Source organism: Rousettus aegyptiacus, unplaced genomic scaffold (assembly GCF_014176215.1).
Source record: "Rousettus aegyptiacus isolate mRouAeg1 unplaced genomic scaffold, mRouAeg1.p scaffold_m13_p_4, whole genome shotgun sequence".
Lineage (NCBI taxonomy): Eukaryota > Metazoa > Chordata > Mammalia > Chiroptera > Pteropodidae > Rousettus > Rousettus aegyptiacus.
This window is the reverse complement of record NW_023416307.1, coordinates 109,310,049-109,335,299: the sequence shown is the minus strand read 5'-3', so window position 1 is coordinate 109,335,299 and position 25,251 is coordinate 109,310,049. Positions and strand designations below refer to the sequence as shown.

General features: G+C 37.4%; 1 protein-coding gene and 1 pseudogene across 2 annotated transcripts in view; one reads left to right on the top strand and one right to left on the bottom strand.

Moving 5' to 3' along the window:
• The window catches only part of FHIT (fragile histidine triad diadenosine triphosphatase), a 1,278,128-nt gene that overhangs the window by 918,028 nt on the left and 334,849 nt on the right, over positions 1 to 25,251 (bottom strand). The window lies entirely within an intron of this gene.
• LOC107513489 lies at positions 23,254 to 23,775 on the top strand (annotated as a pseudogene).

The following is a 25,251-nucleotide window of genomic DNA, read 5'->3' as shown; positions in this document are numbered from 1 at the left end:
TAGGGAGACACCATCGCAATGAGAATTTAACCCTATCTTGATGGAGAGAAGCCAGTTACAAGCTTGATGCTAACCTGAACAATCTCTCTTTAGTATCAAGTTCATCTGCTTTTATCCTTGTGGGTGTCAACAGGTCATTAGAGGGTCAAGAAGCACCAACATAGTTTTATTTAATGGATAATCAAAGGTCAGTGTAGAGTCAGAAGAGTAAGACTTTAGAGGCTAAAGATATCCTTCATCAATGGGAAGCCCTGGTAAGAGACCAGATGACTTCAGGATTGCGACCATCCCACAAGGGACCTGGGCTGGCTGTGGCCATCCACTAAAAGTTACTGCATATTCTCAGGTGGCCAGCTCTACCCAGTTCTCTCCTTCTAGGTCCCTATAATTGTTTCCTCCCCTTGCCCCTTCGAGCCTGGGAGGTAAGAGACCCTACTACTACCAAGTTACTGTACTCTTTCTTTTGTGCCTGCTTGGAAGATAGAGATAAAAACGAAGGCCAGAGGTGTAGTTAGAGTAGACTCTTGGATGTTCTCCACACAGAGATGAAACTGGAATTCTGTATGAAGTTTCCAGAAAACACATCATCAAGAGACAAGAGCAGCTGATTGATGAGTAAACTTCAAGAAGTAGGAAGAAAAACCAAAAAACAGGGTAGAGAAACAACAGCTGGAAAGGCAAGAAGCAAAAGCAGGTATGTGTATTTTCCAGAAGCCAAAAGGAAAATTTTAAGAAGTCAGTCATAGAGTGATAACTGAGACCAGCCCTTCGATGTGGTGACTGAGACTTTGGTGCCAAGGGAGAAAGTAAGGATAGGAGTGATCTGTCGCAATGATGGAATCCACAGGCTATTGGAAGCCCAGGAGCCCATTTCTTCCTGCACTGCAGGCGGAGAGTGTGCCATTGAACCCCCACAGAGGAAAGCGCTTTCTTGATGCATTTGGCCAAAATTCACTGTATGCCTGATATGAGCCAGAGAGTTTATTCACTACAGCATCTCTGCTCTCTGATGAATCAGAGGGCTGACCTTCATGTCCACTGAGTTTCATTCCAGAGAAAAGCACAGCAACTGAGCAATTCCCCAGGCACAGGGGGACAGAATTTGAGAATGACAGAAAAAAGGATTCCTTTCCTTCTTTGGATCTCTGGGTTGTGCTGCAGCATCCCGTTGTTGCAAAAGGGGTATGATGGGCAGCAAATGATTTCAATTAAATTTATAGCAATTAGTAATTGCTGAGAATTTACCATATACTTAGTAAGTAGACAACTACTGTGAGAGACAGAACTAAGTGAAATTTTCCCTTCCCTCCAGAAGCAAACAGCTTCACACTAGAAACAAAACCAATACACAGGCAACAAACAAGGGGAAAAAACACAAAGCAATTTTCATAATTAGTGACAAAGTGTGGGATTATCTATAGGGACAGATACAGAAGAAGAATTCAATGTATTATTTTTGTTGTTCATTGCACGTGTTTTCTAACATTTCTCTATTTAGCATAAATTAGTATTAAAATCAGGGGGAAAAAAACAAAAACGATGTGTTCTTTTTTTAAACAGAGTCAAAAATAAGACAGCTCTGGGATGAATCCTAGGCATGCTTCTTCCTAACAACTTGACCTTGGGCAAGTTCCTTAACCATTCGGTACTTAAATTTTCTCATCTATAAATTCCTTAGATGAAGGGAAGGCAGCAGGTGTTTTCTGTTAAGAAAGCAGGAAACAAGACCATAACCCACAAGTAACTGATGGAAATAATAAAATCTTTAAATTTTATCAGCTTACTTTAGTTGGCATCTTAAACTAAAATTCCTAAAGTTACTGTTATTCATAAGGATTTCAGGAAGAAATATAATGTGCTGTGTTTAAGAATATAGATGGTTCAAACTCTAGCTCTGCTATTTACCAATAACTGACCTCCAATAAATTACCTCACCTCCCTGAGTCCCAGTGACTTTATCTATAAAATGGGAATAATAATAGAACCCACCACATAGGGACACTCAAGATAATGCATAACAAATGCTATCATGGTACTTGACACAGAATAAGTCACTGATTAATGTTTACAAACAATTATAATTATCATCTGAAAAGGCTGATGTTGTATCAGACAAAAATGAGAAAAGACAGGCATGAAAAGGTACTACCTTTTTCATGTTGATGTCACTGGTGGCTTGCACAGGACCCATCACAAAGTAGAAGTTTGATAAATACTTGTGAATAAAAAATGAATGGGTGAGTGAATGGGCTGATTTTCTCATGTTGTCAAGGGCCATGTCTATATATTACTAAACTAGCCTAGACCAAAAAAAAAAAACAAACAAAAAAAAAGATACATTTTCAAATGTATAAATTCAATTCAATGATTTTAAAATTAATTCATTTCAGTGAGTTCTCTGAGTTTATTCAATAAGGGGTAGGAGAATCCCGAGGCATCACTACAGCTTAAAAATGCTACCTAGTTATTCAACTGCCAATGAGAAGTTTATCCTACTGGGAAGAAGTAGGGGTTTCTTTCATCTCTCAGAATCTTGATATTCACCTATAAAAGAAAAGTCAGTGTTAAATAAAGAAGTCAAGGAAGAAATGAGGGAAGAGGGAAGGAAAAGATAAAAAAAAAAAAAGGGAAAGAAAAACAGAAAATGGAGAAGAGAAAGGTCTCCTCATACTAGAGACATATTTTACAACCCACCACCACCACCACTGCTGGGTGTTACACTATTCTATCAGCATCTTCTAGCTACAGTTTCTAACCAAGGGATAAAGAGCAGAAGCTTCCAAGTCATGACCCACGTAGGTAAAATCTTGTCACAAGTATAAAGGGAAATGTTTTCATTTATTGGAAAATATATATTTATGTAAATGCCACCGACTCTACCTTAAAGAGGAGAGCAAAGAATCAGGAAATGTGAATTGGTATAACATCCCTACCACAGCTTATCACACACACTAATGTTTTCTTGCATATTTATCCATCCTCCTGAGCACCGCTCAAATGTTACTTCCTCAGAGAAGCCCTCCTTCACTCTTCAACCTGGGTTGGGTACTTTATTACATGCTCTAATAGCATCTGGTAGCCTTCCATTACATAATTAAGTAATTATTTAGATAATTAATTGTTTAATATCTGTGTCCTTTACTAGGGTGAATGGCAGTTCCATGAGGGTGGTGGTGTTGCCCGTCTGTTCACCCTGAAATCACCCGCACTTGCACATGTTTTGCATGAAATAGATAAATGAACACATACACGTACAACTGATCCTCACTATTTGTTAGTTCTGTATTTGTGAATTTTCCAACTTGTTACAATTTATTTGTAACCTTAAAATCAATACCTGTGGCTCTTTGTGGTTATATGTAAATACGGCAGGCAGAGTGGTAAAATATTTGTTGCCAGACACACACATTCTCAACTGAGATCGAAAAAGGTGACACTCTGCCTTCCTATTCCAGTTCTCATACTGTAAACAAGTATCTCTTTTGTAGTCTATTAAGTGCCATGTTTTTCACATTTTTTTGTGCTTTTTTGTTGGTGATTTTGATGTTTAAAATAGCCCCTCACTGTAGTGAAGTGCTATCTATTGTTTCTAAGCACAAGAAAGCTGTGATGTCCATTTCAGAGAAAATACAAGTGTTTGGTAAGTTTCGTTCAGGCAAGAGTTATAGTGCTGTTGGCCATGAGTTCTATGTTAATGAATCAACAATATATATTAAATAATGTGTCTTTAAACAAAAACAAAAATAAAACAAAGTTATATTTTAATCGGTTAAGAAAAATGTTGTGGCCAGAGGCTTGCAGGAATCTAACCCTATATTTCCCCTAGGAGTAATGGTTTATAGAACACGTTACTGTGAAAACTGAGAATCAACTGCATATATATTGAACATATATATGTATATCTAGTAAGTTTGTGTGTGCTGGCATATATATATGTGTTTAGTACTTAACCATTTTGGAGTAATAAAACCTGCTTTAAAATTTAGAAAAACATGGATATCAGAGCTTGAGGGGCAGTGTGAGTGGAGGTATACACATATATAGAGCCCTATGATGCACAACTCTAGGGTGGGGGAGAGGCATGTTGGTATTCACATTACAGTCTAAGGGAATTGCTCACCCCCAAGAGTTGTTCAATGTGTTGACACTTCTTACAAATACACACATACACACACATTTGCATATGATTCTAGGCTTTCATGGCCTTCTATCACGTACCTCAGGTTCAAACCCTGACAGGGACATCAATATCCAGAGAGGTACAGGTTAAAATAGATAGACAAATAAATATATATCACTATGGCACATTTAATTTTATTTCAAATTTTTTACATTAAGATTTAAGTCATTTTTATTTCACCCTCTAATAACAAACCCTGGACAATTCCAAATTGTATGTATCCCTAGAAGTAAGATAACTTGTTATGAATGACTTAAGATATTCCCTAAAGTGAACCGAACACAGACAAAAAAACAAAAGTTAAATTATATGAATATGTGTGTGTGTATACATACATATAAATAATGTTAAATTGTCTTATGTGTATGGTGGGCAGTAATATAAATTTAAGTTTTTGTGACATCATGCTTTTTAGAGGCAGTTAACTACTAGCACCTGACTCTGTGTCCTTTGAATAATAAAGAACATTTCTTAGTAAAGCTTTTAATTAGATGTGTTCATTGAGAATGAAAATAGGAAGAAAGAAAGAAAAAAAATCCCTGTAAAAGGTGCTGTGGAAATTCTAACAGTAACAAGAACAATTATACCATTAATAATTCAAAGCTGGCTGAAAACTATACAATTTTGAGTGATTTATACCGACCAGAGTTGGCATATGTTGTACCACAGGTAGATTCGAGGTCACCAAGAATCCACTTCACAGTTTTCCCAGAAGTGTAGAGTCAAAAAGGTCACTTGTGGTTAAAGATCTTTTGGATTAGTCTTTTAAATCAATGCATAAATTAAAGATAATTTACATATAAATAGGCTAATACTCTGGCTTTGAAATTAAATGAATTTTTAAAAGATTTAAGTAACTGCAGAAAAGGTCAGTTAGGTATTAACTATACATAATGTGATTTTTGAAAACGACTTGTCTTATTGGTTTATTAATATTTTGTATTCATTGTCATTGTTGTTCTAAAAATTGCGTGCATAATTAGCAATGCACCAAAGTCAAAGACAGTCTCCAAAAGTAAGTAAAATGTACTTTAAAAATCAGTATTCGGAAGGACGGGTCTAGAATCTGGACATGAAAATAGTCAAAATTAACCTTTGCCAACGTATTAATACACATTCGATTCAAATGTATCATGACATGTTCTAAAAAAGCATGGCATCATTCCAATAAAATTTATTTTGACATTCAGCTTCACTGACAAATTACACAAAAGCTTTAGGTGGTCTACTGAGAAAGAAAGCAATCATGATCATGATCATTATTTGCCTCTTTAGAGTATAAATCTAGAGTTTTTTCCAATTGTGATAAAGGGATAAGACAGAACTTGTCTAGTTTCAAACCACCACTCCTCTTATGAACATTAGTATACCTTAAAAAATGTTAGACTCCAGGACGAATAGGTGGCACACAGGTTATTTTTAGGGCAGTGAAACCTTTCTTTGAGGTACTATAATGGTAGATACACGAGATTATGCATTCGTAAACATACCCACCACTATACAACACAGAGCAATCCTAATATTAACTATGGACTTCAGTTAACAATAATGTTAACTAAATTGTAACAAATGGTTCAGCAATTGTAGAAAATGTACCAATGCAAGATACTAATATTGGGAAATTGTGGGCAGGGGGAAAAGAAGTATATGGGAACTCAGTACTTTCTGCTCAATTTTTCTGTAAACTTAAAAATGCTCTAGGAAATAAAGCCTATTTTTTGAAATAGTAGACCAAATGCAATAATGCAAAGATATCTTCTTTAGATAAATGGTTTGCAATCTATACTCAGAGGAGCCCTATCAGCCCTAGGAGATGAGTCACGGACCACGTGGTCTGGGGATGTTTGGGGAAATGGAGCAGGAGAGAAGAAAGAACAATGAAAGGAGGCTGCCCAAGCTGGGTCCTCAACTTCCACCCCTGTTTCAAACAGTACAACCCCCTTTTCATCTGTTGTACATATTTTTCCACATCGGAGTCCATTAAAGAAAGTTTCTCAGACAAAGGGAAAAAAAGGCATGGAAACCACTGATATAAGCCCATCAAAATACCTTGTTAACAATCTTCATTCACTAATACTCTTAGCTACTGAATAAATAAATAAACATTTAACTCAAACTTCACACCTGACCATTATTACAACTTATGTTTGAGCAAACGGAAGCTAAATGAATACCTTGGAAGAAGTTCATCTGATCAGTACTTACTGAGCATCAACCAGGCACTCAGTACTCTTCTAGAATATGCAGCAAACTTTGGAGGTACGAGGAAAATACAAAGCATAGTTTCAGCCCTCAAGAAGCTTATAATCTTACAGGAGATACAAAACTAATACTTATTATGAAATATGAATATGATAGAATATGTCCAAGGTACCCAAAATCCAACTTAATGAGCTTAAAACATACCTTGGGTCTTCTGTCAAGTATCGACAGACTGACAACCCTGAATGATGTGAGAGTACAGATGAGAACATTCCAGTGCCCAGTTAAGTCTCACTTTCCTAAATCCTTGTCTCCCTTTAAAAAGGCAACGTGAATGTGAATGAAGTTAGACAATCGGCAATGGGTAGTACCCTTGTTAAAGACATACATAAAAAGGAGCCGAAGCAGAATGTAAGCAATGCTTCACTGTTTTTGTTATCTTTAATTGCATGCATGTTTCTCAAAATTGGTGTCTCCCCATCAGTACTCACTAATGACTCAGTTCCCAGGATCTTGCAGATGAAGGCTGATTCCAAAAGCACAGGGGCTATTGGGAGATGTCCTGACAGCAGAAGCAGCAGCTTCTGATCAGGGGAGCTTCTTGTCCAAGACCTCCTCAGCCTACTTCTGCAGAAATACCTTAGATGGAGTTTTTCCCTATAATACCCACTAAAGAAAAACCGACACTAAAAGAGAAAACACTCAGCTCTTTACGACAGGCAGGGATTCTTTTAAGGCTTGTATGTGTGTTGTGCTATAAATTACCCTGTTTGTGGGTGTGAGAATAAATATCCATGTATATAGATGTGTACACACACACACACACACACACACACACACACACACACACACACAGTATGTTACCGTTAAAACCATGCTGTCGACAGCTACTCAAATCCAGAGAAATTTATGGTTCTAAACGCAGGCAACATTCAGGATAAAGAAAGAAGGGTTATAAATACTTCGACAATTACCAGAATAAATAAACTGCCTGAGGAGCATAAACATTTGCAACACAGCCTTGCTGGTTCACACTGATGGCCAAGAGACCTGTTGCAAATGAGAGACTGGGAGATCAAAGGTGATTAAAAATGCAAAGATGCTGCATTCAAATTACATGCTTTATTTGACAATGAACTCTGGACTCAAAGGTACCAATGCAATCTATGAGTAAAGAGCTTTTTGTTAATTCACTTGCCCACTGAGATCCACTACCAAGGAATCATAATACAGGGTCCTCTTAAAGTAGGCAACTCTTTACAGCCATTAGCAGCTCCATCTTGAGACTATCCTTCAATAACACAATTTTCTTTTCTTTTTTTTTTTCACTGAGAATTGATAGTTTGTGTTTTACCAAGATGAGCCTCAGAAATTGTTAGGAACTTGCATAATACATTAGCTATCAGCATCTGAATAGTGGACTTTAAATATGTACAGGAAAATGGTTTTGCTAAAGTTGGTGAGCAGGTGCTCTTTTATTACAATTACAATAGCAGAGGCTGAAATCAGTTTTTAAAAATTTGAAAATTAAAGATTCTAATGTCTATAAGACACAAAAAGGCCCACTAGAAGGAAGCCAGTCCTTATTTCCTTGCTGTCTCAATATAATTTGATTCTACTGTATGTTATATCTTTTATACACACACATACATATATGTACATAGGACATTTAAAGATTTTTTTTAAAACTTCCACATTCAAAGTAGAATGTGTTGGGTCTCAGAATCAGATGCTAAGAAGAGCATTCATGATATATTAAGTGATTTAGTAAGGAAGGTTTCCCAAAAAAACTGCTGAGGGAGTGGCAAGAAGCAGGATAGGAGAAGGCAGGAAGCCATGCAAGGGTAGGATATGGGGTACAGTCCTACAAAGGAAGTGTTCCCACCTGGGGGAGAGACTTGGGCTTTCACACTCACTCACTGATCAATCTTTGGCTAACAGTTGAACTTCCAACTATCAGCAGGCCTAGTGAGGCTAATAGTTCAGGTGGTTCTGCAAAGATCTTTGCACATGCAGCAATTGGAAGGAAAGTATAGAGAAGCTGGGGTGGAGATCACAAAAAATAGTGAATGGTACCTGAAGGGATCTGGGTAGTTCTCTAGAACCTTCTACTACAACAAAGCAACCAATGGTCCATAGCATCCTGCCATGGAAACTCCTGTTGATTTTTTAAAATAAAGGTGAGTGCAGAATATTATTAACATTGTTTTAATAATATAATGAATTATATTTACTAACAGACACAGTGCTCTGCCTCGTGTCATTTTTCTCCCTTAATATATTTTGGAGATTGTTCCATTAGCCATACATAGAACCTCTACATCCTAGATAATGACTGTGCAATATTCCATTTTACAGACATAATATTAATATTACCAGTTCCCATTTTAAACAGTATTATCATTACCTTTTCCTTGAGTTCAAAACACTTTTCTTCTGAAAACATAAAAGCCAGGGCTTTTCACATATTTCATAATTTCCTCAGATTTTCTCAATGTTATTAAAGTTTTTCTTCTTGGGTAAATCAGGTAACTTATATACCTATAAAAAATTCATTCCATCAAGATTTCCAAAGTCATATGCCAAACATTTTGCAAAGGTTATCCTTTGATTCTTTTCATTTTTTCCTAGCAATGGTTTCTTGGCCCCTTTTCACTTCTACTTTTGTGGTTTTTTGCTCCCTCCCTAGCTTTTCTTTGATTAGGCTAATGAATGGATTATTCCATTGTTTATAACACTGTGTTCAAAGAAACTGCACTTGGGTTTATTCATTATGCTCTACTGGATCTGTTTTTAAATGAGAAAGCTTAACTTTTGACTTTGTCTTTATTATTTGATTCTTTCTGCATTCCTTCCACTTATTTTGCTATCCTTAAGCCAAATATTTAATTCCTTTATGTTATGAAATGAATAGGAGCCCCCCAAATTCATAGCTTTACCTATACTTTTTGATTTTGTTGTTAAATGGTTATACTGTTATGGTAGAAGGATAAAAAATACATTTCTTTTACAGTTTATTAGCTGAATTTATAACTTTCAAATATTTAAAGAGATGGTATGTGGCCTCCACTTGTACTGTTGCCCTGGGCCCCACAAACCTCAGGTGCAAGCCTAGATACAACGGTGATCAAGAAATTAAGGCTTTGCTGTCTTGACTTACCTCTTAGTAAATTCTAGTTCATATCCACCTACTCTAGAATAGATAGTAGATCATCATTTTTCACATAGACAATTATTGCAAAGCCTTTTTATTGCCCTCCCCACATCTATTCTTGTCCCTCCCCATTCAATCTATTTTCCACACAACGGAGTAATATTTTATACATATAAATTGGAACTATCACTTCTGCCTTAAAGCCCTTCGATTACTTTCATTGCCTTTCCATTGCATGCAGTGTAGAATATTATCTTACATTCAGGATAAAACAGCACTCCATGGCCTCCAAAATCCTGCTCATTCTACCTTCCAACTTTACCTTGTGCACTCCCTTTTTTATCTGGGACTGTATCACACTGGTCTTTTTTTTTTTTTTTTTACCCCTAATACATTGAGGTATTTCTTGCCTCAGGACCTTTGCATATGCCATCCCACTGGCTCCCATGTTCCTTTTGCTCCCACCCCTTCGAAGGGCTGACCTCTTTCCATTCTTTAGAGCTTCGCTTAAGCATGATCTTTTCAGAGAAGACTTCTCCATCTGCCTGATGTGACCCTTGTTAATTTCTGTCACTGTACTCTGTTTATTTCCTTCAAAGCCTTAAGAATAAGACCTGTAATTATATATGTTTATCTGTTTACTTGTATATTTACTATCCTGCAAGTTCTTTGAGAGCAGAGATGATTTCCATTTTGTTTGTCACTTTCAGTGCCCACTATAATGCCTGGAAGTGATAGCTATTGAAAAGATATTTATGGAATGAATGATTGAAAGCATATTCTGGTCACATCCAACCCTTTCAGGATGAAGCCTATATTCCCAGAGAGATGGCAATGTCAGGGTCCCTTCAACTAATGATTTTCAAGTGTATTCAGAGCCTTATTCTTGCGGTATCTCCAAGATGAATTCCATTTCGCTGCCTTCCAAATGTTTCTCTCACAAATTCAAGAACACTTCCTCCACCAAGTCTTTGATACCTTCTTTAGCCCCACATGATAGGTCTCTCAACTTCTACATTTATTGTCCGAATCTTTCACTTTTGAATAATCTTACATTGCTGAATTCTTTCTAAATATTGGTTTTCTCAATAGAGCACTTAGAAGGAACCATGTGTACTTAATCCAGCAGGCAGCATAGAGTGAAGCCTCAAAACATATTGAAATCATTCATTGCAGTTGGCTGGGTTCTCTGCCCCATTCCAACACCTCACCCTGGGAAACAGAGCCTAAAACAAGGCTTACAAGCAGGTGTTTTATTTTAGGAAAGGACCCTAGATAATAGGATTAGGGGACTAGTGAGATAAACAGGGAAGAGTGTCTTAAATCAGGCTCCCTAGAAGTAGAGGCTGAGATGGCCATTGTTGTGCAAATAATTGATTGAAGGAGTGTCCTCAGGGGACAGCTGTGAAGGAATGAGGGAGCAGAGTGGGCCAAGGACATCTGTGGCTTCAGCTAAAGTTTAGCCTGGACCTGATCCCATGAGGAGCTCTGGAATATGAATGGCACCACAGTCACCCACCGCGACAGCTTCAGCCAGTCACTGACTACGGATTGCCCTTGGCCAAGAGCAGGGGAATCCTGTGGGTGTTCTAGGGAAGGTGGCTTTCCTCAGTGGAGAGTAATTCTCTGGAGAAGCATTCATCTGTGAGACCTTAGCATCCAACACCGAGCAGCTGGGGCATAGATGTGCTGACCCAGTAAAGTCGATCGTGTGGGCGGGCACCAACCAATAGCTTCCACTATAGAGGCAAATCCATTATATGGATATGTTCTCAAGCAGATCACCACTGTGGGCTACTGGGGCTCCAACTTGCTGGAACTCTCTGAAAAACCATATACACTTCAGATATATTAGTAGAATGTGCTTCAGAATTGTTTGAACAAGACATGGGAAAGAGGAGCATGTATTCACCAGTTTCCATCCCCTACTATCAGGGGTTGTTATTCCATGGCTTACAGACTCTCTTGCACTTCCAGGCCGCTGGTCCCACATCAAGGTGTCAGAGATGCAATAGGGCAGAAAGTAGGAATACCCTACACGGCTTAGCAGGAGGATTCAAGTCATGCCTGCCCTAAGTTGCTACTACAGCAATGGCCCAAGTAAAAAGTGAGACAAGAGGGTAAGAGGCAGGCCACAGAAGTACTCAATACATCAATTAGCTCCCCTAGACCTTTGGAAAATATGGCAAATTCTGTCTACTCTTATGTAAATACCCTACCAGGAATCTTCTCAGAGCTACAGCTGTCCTTTCCACTGCTACCTCTAATATATTTTGGACTATCTGCCTGGTATGCATTTTCACTTATGCAGGTCAGTTATCCTCACAGATAAACATTGGGTAAAAGAAAAATGATAATTAATTTATCAATCTAATGGCAGTATTGAGCTCTCTGTATTTTTTTAGGATCACTGGCAATGATGATATTATTTCATTCTTTGGTGATAATTATATGTGGAATGTTTCATTAAAAAATTTATATATTGTCTATAATGAGAGCAGAGATGAACTATAATAAGCTCTATGTACTGGCGATGATCATAAAGTGTGCGTATCGCACTGGTCCCTGACGCTATTTTTAATAGCAAACAGGAATTCCTTCCCTTAACAAATAAAACAAAAATGATAGGTTCCCACATGATACACACCCGCAAGATAGTATATTTCCTTCATTTCACATAGTCATTAAGAAGTATTGTTAATGAGGGTTAGAAACATATAATAGCCAACCTTCCTGTTTAACAGAGCCCAGCAAGGACTCAAATCCACAGTTCATTATTGTCATTATGAAAGAATTTCTGCCAACAAGTTACAGTCAGGTTACTATCATTCAATCATGTCGCTAACAGAAATAATTTCATGGTAATTGGCATATTCTAGACAAGAGAAGACCACAAATGGCTGCTGGAATCATTAATGATTTCTGCTGACTTTCATGTTAAAAATGACAATATATTAGTTTAATAGATGCTGAATCAAGCCATGGGCCATAAATGGGAGGGTGTTCTCAAAATGTTTGCAGAACAAATTCCGGCTGGTTTATTTTCAGCGTGCAGACATAATCACATGCATGCCATATCAGATCCACCACAACGCTGTCAGATACATCATAAATTAAAGGCTCCATGGGCTCATTATCAGCTCTTACTCTTAAAAGCAACACAATTTCCTGCTGAGACCCCAAATATTCAATAAGCATTTAAAGAAATTGCATAAAGTATTGCCTTGAAAAAAATAAAATCTCCCTTAAAACTATTTACAGTACTCAACTATTCAAAGTGTCCTCCTCATTGTCAATTTTGCCTCAGTGTTTGTAAAAAAAATACAAATTCTTGTCCTGTCTGGAAGACTTTCAGGAGGAGTCTCAGGAATCAGGGTGGTAGTTTATTAGTGAACTTAATATGCTGCATTTAGAAGAACAGAGGCACCAGCATCAAACAAACAGGTTAAAAAAAAAAAAAAAACCTCACTCCAGGAAATGAGTGTATTCTACATTAGTAACCAGGACGACTCGTATTTCTCAGCAAACTGCTGTACAAATACATTCATATGAGGAAAAGCTTCCACCTTTCCTGAATCTTCTGAACAAATGTAAAGCTTATTTAAATTCCTTTTCTGTCTTGCCTGTGTAGGAGGCTGCTCTCTCAATACTGAGCAATCCTATTTGAAGACAAAAGGGTGCTTCCAAAACAAAACCAAAATAAATAAACAAACAAACAAACAAATAATTCCTGTTTTCACTGTGGGTTACATCACTTGCCAATTCTCATGATCTGATTACCCATCCCTTAAGTGTAGGAAAAGAAATATTCCAATTAGCACTTATTGGTAAAGTGCTGAGTTTCAAGAATCAAAACCTTGATCCTCAGGATGCTCTTACTGTGGAAAAGCGCCAGGTTATGGCGGTCAGGGCCCATTTGTGCACCGCATTCCATTACCACGAGTTGTGTGTGCGACACGACTCCTGTAATTATCGTCTATATGTACAGTAATTGTTAATTAGCGCATTTGTAGCCAGCCACCACCAAAAAACAGGATGGCATTCTTCCATCGTGATTAGGGGTTTTGTGAGCAGTTTGGGGTGGGGGACACTTTCTCACTAAAGATTCTTCCGCCCTATTCACACTCATTCAGCTCTTTCTAGGGGAAGTTAAAAGCTGCAGTGATAATCCCTTGAGTATGACTTGGAAGAGTATAAAAGGTGCAGTGTATAAGCAACTGGATGAGGAAGCCTTTTATGTCGAAAGTCACTGAATGGGTGGCTGAGGACAGTGTGGGTGGGGAAAGAGAGGGGCGGACTTTCCGAGGTGGTGAGAGTAGCAGGAATACCATGGTCATTCAATTCCCTTTAATCATCCGATTACTGCATTGTGCCTGCCCCTTGTTTCACCTTGTTTCTTGGTGCCAACCAGTTCCTCGCTGCCATTTTGCTCTCAAAGGGGCAAGGGTGGGAGGAGAGGTGGGCAATGGGATTTTTGGTAGGGACCCAGTTTCTCGCTGAATGCCAACTCAGCCAGCTGGCACAGAACAGGCCAAGCCTTCTTCAGAAGGGGTTAGCAAAACCCAAATTAGCATGTTCCATTTTAAAAACTTGCTTTGATTTAAAGACTAATTCATGACAAACAGTGGCTCCCCCACTGAGGTCTAGTGCCCCGGGGACTGGCACCCAACCAAACACATGCAACTAACTGCCACCCTGGGATGACACGCAACGAACAAGCTCCATTTTGAGGGAATAGATTCACTAAGAATGTAACCCCGGAAGGCAGCAGACGCAGAAAAGATCCTTTCATAACCCTGTCCTAGGCTAACCATGGCAGCAGAGCGCCTGAAAAACACTTTTGTTTCCCTGTACGGACGATTTATCTCCACAAATGGCTGCAAACGTGGCTAACTTAGAGAAAGGTGGCCAAGGGCACTGCCTTCCCCTCATGGTTATTGAAGGCAGAGGCTCTGCCCTTCTCTTTGCTCAAGTAAATATCACAAGTTACCCACTATCTCAAAGCTCTGCTCCTTGCCCCATTTGCAAACCTACTGATACCCAGTACTTCCCCTCATACTTCGGTTCTGCTGCTCGGGCTTCATTTATATTAGCTACAGCTCTGCAGCCAGGGTGCTTAGGTTCAAATCTCAGCTCCACCATTTGCTGTTGAAACTGACAAGTAATTTAACCCATCTATGCGTCAGTTTCCCCATCCACAAATTGGGATAAAATCATAGTAACCCTACCTTGTAGGGTTACTATGATTTTGGATGAGTTAATATAATGATGTAGGTAAAATAGTAGTTGGCATATCACCACTCCTTTATGAAAGAAGCCCTTTGAGTCTGAAGCATCAGATTTACGAAGGGAAATTTCTCTTCCATTTCAGTCAAAGTGCACATCTTCCCATAAACTTCCCAGAGTTTCTACCGCTAAGCCTTTGTCCACCATTCCCTCCCTTCTTCAACTGTCCTTCCCTCACTGCCCAACCCTGATGGCCAAATCTCATCCTTTACTGCCACCTTGGCAAAGAACCTTCCCTGCCACTTTAGTTGTAATGAATTCATCCCTTCACTTGCGGCATACCATTGGCATTTCCATAAACAAAGAACAGTATCCTACATGCTTGTTATATTTCCTCTTCCACCCGACAGCTCCTTCTGAGTATAATCTGTGAGAAACTGGCACATAGTAGGCACTCAATGAATATTTGTTGAATAAGTAGATAATTAAGCAAAAAAACTGCTCTGCATAAATGAGTAGATTTATACTATAGTTATGCTGGACATTACTTACTGAGAAAGGCAGGAGAATAATTTCTTAAGTACATTCACAGTTCCTTTAGCCCAAATTAAGAGTTCAGCTTAACTTGTCATTGACTTAGGCTCACAAATCAAACCCAGCAGGGGGTTTTGTCAATAACTGTTTTAGTCTTCTAGAGGTGCTCTAACAAAATACCACAAACTAGAGGGCTTAAACAACTGAAATGTATTCTCAACCATTCTAGAGGTTAAAAGCTCAAGATCAAGGTGTCAGCAGATTTGGTTTCTCCTGAGACCTCTCCCCTTGGCCTGCAAGAGGCCACCTCCTTGCTGTGCACATGGATTTTTCTGTGTGCATGCATCCCATGTGTCTTGTCCTCTTTTTGGAAGAGTACCAGTCATATTGGATTAGGGCTTCACCCTTGTGCCCTCATTTAACTTTAATTACTTCGTTAAAGTCTCTGTCTCCAAATGCAATTTCATTGGGGGGTAAGCTTCAACATACAAATTTTGGAGGGACAAAATTCAGTCCATAACAATGATATACACAAATATATAAATATTCTGGAAGTTACTTAAGTCCTCAGGGGGTGGTGTTGGGGTGGGGGAAGCATATATAATTCTCTGCTCTTTGAGTCCTCATATTCAGGCCCTGATTATATTAGCAAAAAATTCAGCCAGTGGAAGCAGATCTGGCACTCAAATACGCAACTGTTTTATTTATATGAAAAACTCATCTCTTTTCAGAATTTGTGAGTTTCAGTTAGGGGGCTCAGCCACTCTTCCCTTAGAAAAAGAACATCAGCATCCCAGGCAGCAGCCACAGTAACACTGGCTCCTAGTAAAGCCACAACCTCTCAAGAACAAGTAGAAATGTCCAGCTAAACTCCTGTGTATCCTCTAGGATGAGACTCACTTCAGTCCTTCTAAGAAACAATTTATTTGAATCCTCTTTCTGAATACAGACCCGGAGCTTGATGTAGTACTGAAAATCAGAGCCAGAGTCTCATGCCACAGTCCTTTCTCAGCCATTTTCTAATTCTAATTGCTGTTACCAGTATATTCCTTTTATACTAGATAGTTTGACTTCCTCACAGTTTCAAATCTCTAATTCCCAATTAGGCAGATCCTTCACTTTAATCCATAAGCTAATGACTCCCACAGAATACGTTTGTATCCCTCTCTTAAGACACTTAACACTTTTCACCTGGTAGAATAATAATTTAGAGGTATATGTGTCTCCTTTGCCAGATTTTTGAACTATTTAAGGTTTGGATTATGCTGAGTCCATTGTTTTATCTGAATAAGTGTCTAATGTGATGTGGCACACAGCAGAGTACAGTAAGAGTTTCCTATAGCTCACAAAGACTTTGTAAAGATTACAATAGCAATACTAAGCATTAGAAATAGCACATCACAAAGTCATCCAGCTCCATTGGGGGTGAGGTCAACACCTTAGAAAGAAGAAATATCTATCTCCATTTTTAATCCAAAGCTTCTGGGCAGTAGACCCAGAAACATCCCACACCTTCAGCATGACTTATCAATTTGTCTGAAATAATAAAAAGGAAAACGAGATGCTATTAGCTCTACTTCCATTCTCCAGTCAATCATCATTCTAAATTATTAATCAGTTGAAGTATTGCCAAGAAATTTTCAGAGGTCTCTCTAAAAGTATAAAATAGTCATTTTCAAATGAACAATTAACCATTTTATTCACCTAGAAGTCTTAGTATTTATAGAAAAGCTGATTGGGGGCAGGAGGAGGCTTTTTTTCTCTCTCTCTCTTTTGGGACCTGGGGAAGAGAGGTCTAAGTAAAACTTAAATGTAGTTTTCCTTCTGTCACTCACTTATTAATGACTTGAAGTTATAAAATCTTACGTTTTTTTTTTTAAGATATTTTAAAATATTTCCTGACCAGTTAAGCATATGTAACATTGTTCTTAATAGCACGACACTTCTGACTGATAATTTTTGGCAAGGACAAAGTGATCAAGTATCATTCTTTCTTCCTCATGATTGATTTGGTGAAGTACGGCCATAAGTCACGCTTTCATGGAGTTTACATTCTAGGGGAGAAGACAGTCAAAAGTAAACCAACAAATAAAACAGCTGGGGTAAGTTCTACAAAAGAAATAAAAAAGGGGGGAGGCTAGGAAAAGGAGAAGATGTGCCTTAAGTAAAATGTTAGCAGCAGGAACCATAATCTGTGGATATGAAGAAACTGGAGACTGTAAGGTTCGGCTGCTCAACAGACAGTCTGACTCATGATTAACAGGCGTCCTTTATTGAAAGGCAAGCGGTGCCGGGTGAGGTTCTCTTGTCCGGGGAAAGGGGCCAGAGAAGTCGCACCAGGGCGCGTCGGGGCAGGGATTTAAGGGTCGGGTCCAGGAAGGGGAAGATTCAAAAAAGGCAAAAAGCACAGCTGGGGCTCTTTTATTGGTGCAGGAGTTTGGCGCCACAGCAGTCCCGGCACCCGCGGATTGGTCCATGGGCCTCAGGTGGCTAGCAGGCAGGAGCTAGGGGCGGGGACCTGGCCCTGGGGCCTTTTCTGGGAGCACTGGCCTTACGGGGACCTTATGTGCCATCAAATCCAAAGTATGAATATGGCATGGTGAAGTCAAAAAATACATATTTGGCTCTAGTTATCAGCTGACCTCAGAGACTCCAAATTTCTAGTTGTATCTACTTTTCTATCTTTTATTTTAGGTATGTGTTGTTTCACTACTATTATAGCAATTTCTTAGAGGTAATTTTCTGAGTAAGAAGCTTAGTGTGCAATTTGCCTTGTCAGTCTCATTCCATGCTCATTAACAGTCCCCACTTTTATGTAAGTGATGTACTTTTAAAGGTAGTGTGATATGTAGCTAAAAATATTAATTTTTTTCCTCTATCTTCTTGGCTTGTTATTTTTCAGAGGGAAGGTGAGCAATAATGTTAAGTGTAGCTTCGGCTGCATCTTTAGAGGTTTGCTTAGGCATATTTTGATAACCGTGACAATGAGAATGCAGCCCAGGAGAACTAGATACCCTCTAATTCTGAAGTATATACTCTGGGGTATACGTATATGAATTTCTTAGGCCCCAGGCACATTTTCTTTAGGAGATTCAACTCCATGTTATATCAGATATATTATACTTTTACATTTGAAATGATTTAGTTACATATATTTTGGTTTACTTTTAAAATTGGCTAAAATTTCTCAGCAATCACATGCATTTTTAGAAATCACTAAGAAATGAGAAAAGCTAACTTATAAAATGTCTCTAAATGTAGAATTTTTATAATTACTAAATTTAGTAACAAAAGCATAATGTTCCATTGTGTTGAAATTTCATTAACTATCTAATTGTTCTGATTCTGTAATTTCTCCATACATTAAAACCAAAATAATTTTTCTTTCTCTTTTAGTTGTCGATAATTTTCAAGTCCCTTGAAAAATGCATTGGCCCTTAATATCAGGCCTGGGTATCTAAAAGTTAAAGAAAGTATTAAATGTGTGTGCATTCCTGTGTCTCATATGACACTAGATAGTGGGAGGGGGGTCCTCCCAAAGTCAAGCTAATGTTGTTAAACCATGTGTGATCCAATTGAGCCCAAATGAATGTACCAAAATACTTATATATATTTTTAAAAGGCCTGCTCTGATTTTACTGTGATTTCTGCACTTCTCTCAAGTTCCACTTAACTCACTTACAAAGATTATTTTCCTTTTCTAGCAAATTTTTAAACCTTAGTGCATAAGAATCACCTAGAGCTCTTGTTAAAAATGGAGATGCCTGGGCCCCTATCTCCAAAGAATCACATTTAATAGATATAAGTGGATCTCACAAAGCAGAGTTTTTATACTTCTGAAACCCTAAAGGGTTTATAAGCCTTCAGGAAACATTGGTTGATGGGGTGCAGTTGATGATAACAGCTGCCGAATTAGTCTTGCCTTGAAATTCTGGACTATCTAAATCAATGTAGGCCAGTCTCTTTCAATCCTGACTCACATTCGAATCAATTAGCTTTTAAAACAGTTGCCCCCAAAGATTCTGGTTTTTTGTTGGTCTGGGGTGGAACTTGGACACTGATATTTTTAAAAGCTACCACATAAACAAATCAAGTGACACAGATAGCCTAAGGGTGATAGCTCTTAGAAATATGATGATAAGGCCTAAACCTCCTAAAATGAAAATACCACAACAGAGATTTAGCAAAAATAAAACCCATCTCTATCCTTTATTCCCAGTTTGTTTTAGCTCCAGCACACCCAAATGAGCCTCACAGTTACAGCACACACACAAAAAAACTGAGCCCTTTCCTTTGGTTTTCATCTGCTGGCAGAATGATTTAGTAGCTCTGTTATAACAGCAACTCCATTATAATTACAGTGTTTGAATTATAAGCAAAACTAAAAAAGATGTAGAAGGAATAGTCCCTTAATCAAAACTGTAAAATGGAACAATTTCTGGCTGCAGTTAAAAGCAAACTCCAAAATATTAAAATAAACTCTCCAGCCCTTTGATTTCTGCCTCTTTCACATAAGAACGATACTAGACATTTTTTCAATTAAGCAGTTTGACAGACTGAAGAAACCCACAGTGCATGATTTAATGAGCATATACTGTATGCATGGTAATCAGCAAGCTGACAGTTTGCTCATTTCAAACTGACAAGAGAGCACTATACATTAGTAAAAAGGTTTTTGGGGTCTCTTTTCATTAAGTAAGCATTGCAACTGAGGAACATTTCAATTGTATTGGCAAAGCTGTCACTGGTGGTCCTGGGGTAAACTTACTCTCTGTCACTCTCAAAGTCAAGTCTTGACAAAGAAATTACTTTTTGAAAACAAAACATGAACACGAAATGTAGATATTTAAAGGTTTTCTGATGTTGTCAGGGGTTATATGGATTCTGAGCCATGACTCCACTGGTAATTTAACATTACACGAATTCTAACCCAGTATATGTAGATTCTTCACAATCACTGATTTATAAACTGGGGTGATTCTTAGAATGCCAAAACTGTTAAATTGCTCAATATTTTAGAAGCAGTGTATTATATTAAAAAAAAAAAAAAGGGCTTTGGTGACAGAGGTACAGAGGTTCAAATTCTGACTAAAACTGTTATATGGCCTTGATCAAATGACATAACACTTATCTGGAGCTGAGTTTCCTAACTTATAAAACATGGACAAGTGTGGGTCCCAGGTCTGGCTGTGATCCAGATTTGTGGTTAGGGATAGGACTCCAGATTTAGATTGTCACATTAATATAGTAGGGCGCCTGTGCCTAACTGATGTAAGCATGATTGAGCTCATTATATCATGTATGTGTGGCAAAATGCCACTATTGTTCTCTGACATATATAAAGTCCATGCGGTCCCCTAGCACAGAAGCACGTTCCCCGCAATAAAGTTGGTACCTGCCATTTCATTTTCATGTCAGCTCCTCATGCATTCTTTCAACTGGGCATCTCACCACCAAAACCTTCCCTTCTTGATCAGCTAGTGCTGACAACAATAACAACTACTTTGGAGAAGACTGTAAAATGCTTCTCACAGTTGCTGAGGGTACTATACTAAAACAAGTTGACCCACAGTTCAGAGTAGGAATTTTAATGAAGTTAACTACAGTCTGACTCTCCTGAGATTTTTACCATGAACCTCTGTGGGGGTTACATAAGAAGGAAAACAATACACTAACATTTATGCACCCATGTGGTCTCATTTAAAACTATGAAGATTCTGAAAGGTAGGTGTTATTACCCCATTTTCATAAAACCTGAAAAATTGTAAGAGATCTGAAAAAAAAAGAAAAATTTCTGACATGAAACTTCTTTGCTCTGCCTAACAGAAAACTCGGAGTGAATTTTTGTGCTCAAGGTGTATTTGCAACTCTATTAGCAGTAGTGGTAAGAGTTTGTATCCTGATTTTCTATGTATATTTTATTGATCTTATTTTAAATTGGATATAAGCCACCACAAATGAAGTAGAGATCTCTTAGGTCACTAGTAAGGGATCAATGACCAGGATTCGTGTCACTTGATTCTAGTATGGAACTTCACATAAATTATGGAAATTACATAATGGACCTCACAAGCAAAGACAGTAAAGCCAAAACTTATTGCTTAGGTTCTATGTCATGGGGAGGAAAAAACATATCAGCTTTCTATTTAAGAGAGGAATAGAAAAGCTTCAAAGTCCTTATTTCTAAAATGAGGATAATATCTATTTCTTAACACTATTATGAAGATTCAGGGAGAATATTTGCAAAAGCATTCAGTGTAGTATTTGATACAAAGTAACACTTTTTAAAAGTCTGAAATATTAACCCTTTACTATATAAATTCAGTTCTACTAATCAGAAATAGTAAAACTAAAGTATATAACTCTTAAACATCATTTAGAAGTCACTTAGCCCTCTGAACTCCAATCACTGATGTAAAATTCTGTTCCAGGCAAAGCCAAGATCCATACTTACTGCCCTTCTTTCATGTCATAGGGCACTTGGAAATTTGTCAGCGTCTCTAAATTCTTACCATCAAAACCTTCCCTTCTTGATCAGCTAAAGTTTGTGGAATCGAAGTTACACATGTCTACTGGAAACATAGAAATCTATCAAGAATATGCACATCTGAAGTGTTTAGATTCATAAGCCATACAAAAGGACACTCAAAAAACTGGTCCAAAATAGTCTGTCTCTATGTACAACAGCAAGCTTCCCCATGTTTCACAGCCATTGACTATATCCAAAATGTCACTATATTTACCATTACTAGGTTCATTTGTCCTCGAAGGAGTCCAGGAAAAGGCACCGTAGATCCTCATTGCATGCCCTAATAAAAATGAATCAGTGATGATTCTACAGAAGAAATGATGTAGTGCAGCAGGGAAACTTTGCAAATAGACAGACTTGAATGTTAAATCTGGCTCTCTCATCCATACGTTATATGACATTGGACAACATACTGAACCTCTCTGAGCCTCTGATTCTTCTACTGACAAATGGAGGAAATACTTCTAACTTGTATAACTATTGTAAGCAGAGATGATATTCAATATATTTAACAACTAGTATGGTGAGGGCACAAAACAAAATGGACTGAAGAGCTGTTTTCGTGTATACTAATTAAAAATGAACTCTGTTTGACAAATTAAATGATAAGAGTGACTATCTTGGTCTTGGATCATGGCAAGGGTTCAAACATATAAAATGCATTAAATGAAGCAAACATACATTGGTAACAATGTGTAATGAAACACTTATAAGTAGTTAGGCATACAGATATCTATACTCTACAACTCTGTTTTTTTTTTCACTTGTGTAACTTCAATTCCACAAACTTTATTAAATAATTGTTGATTTTATTAAATGGTTGTCAGCTAAAGTGATGAGCCATCTATGTCTTTTGACTCACAGTTGAGATAGTCCTCAAAAAATTCTAAACTCAAAGATACTTAAAGTGGTCTCACTTGGAATTTTATCAGATATATATGCTCATTTATCATTCTTATTTCATCTTAAAGTAATGACCCTTTTGATATTAAGGAATGTTCTTCTTCATCTTTGGTAACACTTTTTGTCTTGGAGTTTAATTTGTCTGATGTTAATATAGCTACTCTAGACTATTTCTGCTGTTTCTATGGTATTTCTTTTTCCATTAATTTAATTTAAACTTATTTGTAACAAAGTTTCTCTCTTAAAAGAATATAATTGTTCTTTTTAATCCACTCTAATAACTCGGCCTTTTAATTAAGGTATATAATCCATTAACGTTTAATATAATTACCAATATGGCTGCATATAGGGCTAAAATTGTGTTCATTTTCTGTTTGCCTCCTCTGTTTCTTGTCCTCTATTCCTTCTTCCCTGCATTCTTTTTGGATCACTTTTTTTTTTTTAATTTTGTATGCTAATGGAAGTGAGCTGCGGGCCAGCTGATGGTAACGGGGCTGAGAGGCTGTTCGCAGAGCAAGTTTGAAGATGAACGCTAGAGGAACTGGATTCTAGCTGAAGAGCAGTATTCCAGTTACTGAACTTTCAGCAAGCAGACCTTGAAAGTCATGCTCTTCTTCAAAAAGGTTCTTCCTGTGTGAAAAATGAACTTTTGCCCAGTAGTCCCCTTGAATTATCAGAAAAAATTCTCCAGCTCAACCAAGATAAAATGAACTTTTCCACACTGAGAAAAATCCAGGGTCTATTCACCCCGCTAAAACTGCAGATGGAATTCAAGGCAATGCAGCAGGTTCGGCATCTTCCATTTCATCCAAGCTCAAACCTTTCCCTGGATATTTTGAGGGGTAACAATGGGACTATTGGATTTGAAGATATTCTTAATGACATGTCACAAAGCGAACTAATAGGAGAACCACACCTGATGGTGGAATATAAACTCGGGTTACTGTAACACAGTGTGCTGTTCATGAAAACACAGAGGGGCTGCAGCACGTTCCTAGTTGTCTCCTCACTGTAATTTCATGTACACATTAAAAGTACTGACGCATCAGACTTGTTAAAAAAATTTGTATTCTATTTCACCTATTGTATTTAGTAACTGTCTTGGAGATAAAAATATAAATTCCTGGCCTTTTACATTCTCTTTAGAGTAAATTTCCTAGTATTTCATATAAAATTTGAAAACTTTGCAATTCTGTAAGTCATTTATCATCCTCCCATTCTTTATGCTAAAATTGCCACACGTGCTACATCTACACATAGTATATTACATATAACATAAGGCAGAGCTGTAATTTTTGCATTAAAAGGTCCTATTTATTTTCAAGATAAAAATATTCTTTTACATTTATGATCTCTGATGCTTTTCATTCCTTCTTGAAGACTTAAACTTCCACCTGATGTTATCTCACTTTAGCCTAAAAAACTTTCTTTAGCATTTTGTGTGGTATAGATCGACTGGCAATGAATTCTGTTAGTTTTATCTTAAAATGTCTTTAATTTCCTTTTATTCTAAAAGGATATTTTCACTATACATAGGTTTCTTGGTGTTTAAAATTTTTTTTTCTTCCTCTGTAAAAATTTTTTCACTTTTTCTGGCCTCTGTAATTTGTGCTGAGAAGTCAATGCTCATTGAAAGCACTGTTCCCTGGATGGTAATGTGCCACTTTTCTCTGGCTACTATCGAGATTCCTCTTTATTGTTGGTGTCAAGAAATTTGAACAATGTGCCTATGCATGGCTTTCTTCAAATTTATTCCACTTGGGGTTTGTTGGGTTTCTCGATCTGTAAATTTATGTATTTCATCAAATTTGGAAAATGTTTGTCATTATTTCTTCAAATATTTTTCTGTCCCATTCTCTTTCTCTTCTTCTTCTGAGAATGTTAGACATTTTTATTTTTGTTATTCAGAACCCTGAGGCTGTATTCACTTTTTTATTTCTGTTCAGCATTTTAAATATTTTTTCTTTTATTTCTTCAGAATAGAAATTTCTATTGATCTATCTTCAGGTTCACTGACACCTTCCTCTGTTAATTCTAACTGATGTAAGTCCACTCAGTGAATTTTTATTCCAAATATTGCATTTTTCAGTTCTAGAATTTCCATTTGGTTCATATTATGTTTCTACTGACAATATTTTTATTCATTGTGAGTGCATTTTTTTGTCCTTCATTGAGTATGGTTATAATAGCTCTTTAAAATTTTTTGTTAATTCACACATTTGGGTGATATTCAAATTGTTCTCAATAATTTCCTTTTCACTTCAGAATGAGTTACATTTTCTTGGTTCTTCATATGCTATGCAATTTGGGGTTGTAACGTGTGAATGTATGAATACAAATATTATGCTGTGAAGCCTGCTAGAGTTCTTTGAAGAGCATTGATTTATTTGTTTTAGCAGGCAATTAATTTGGTTATACTCAAATTAAAAACTATCTATGAGGTAGCAGCTCAAGTCTCAGTTCAGTTCTTTTACCTTTAGCTGTGTTAGTTTGTGTCTGCTCCATGCATGTGTGTTTCAAGAG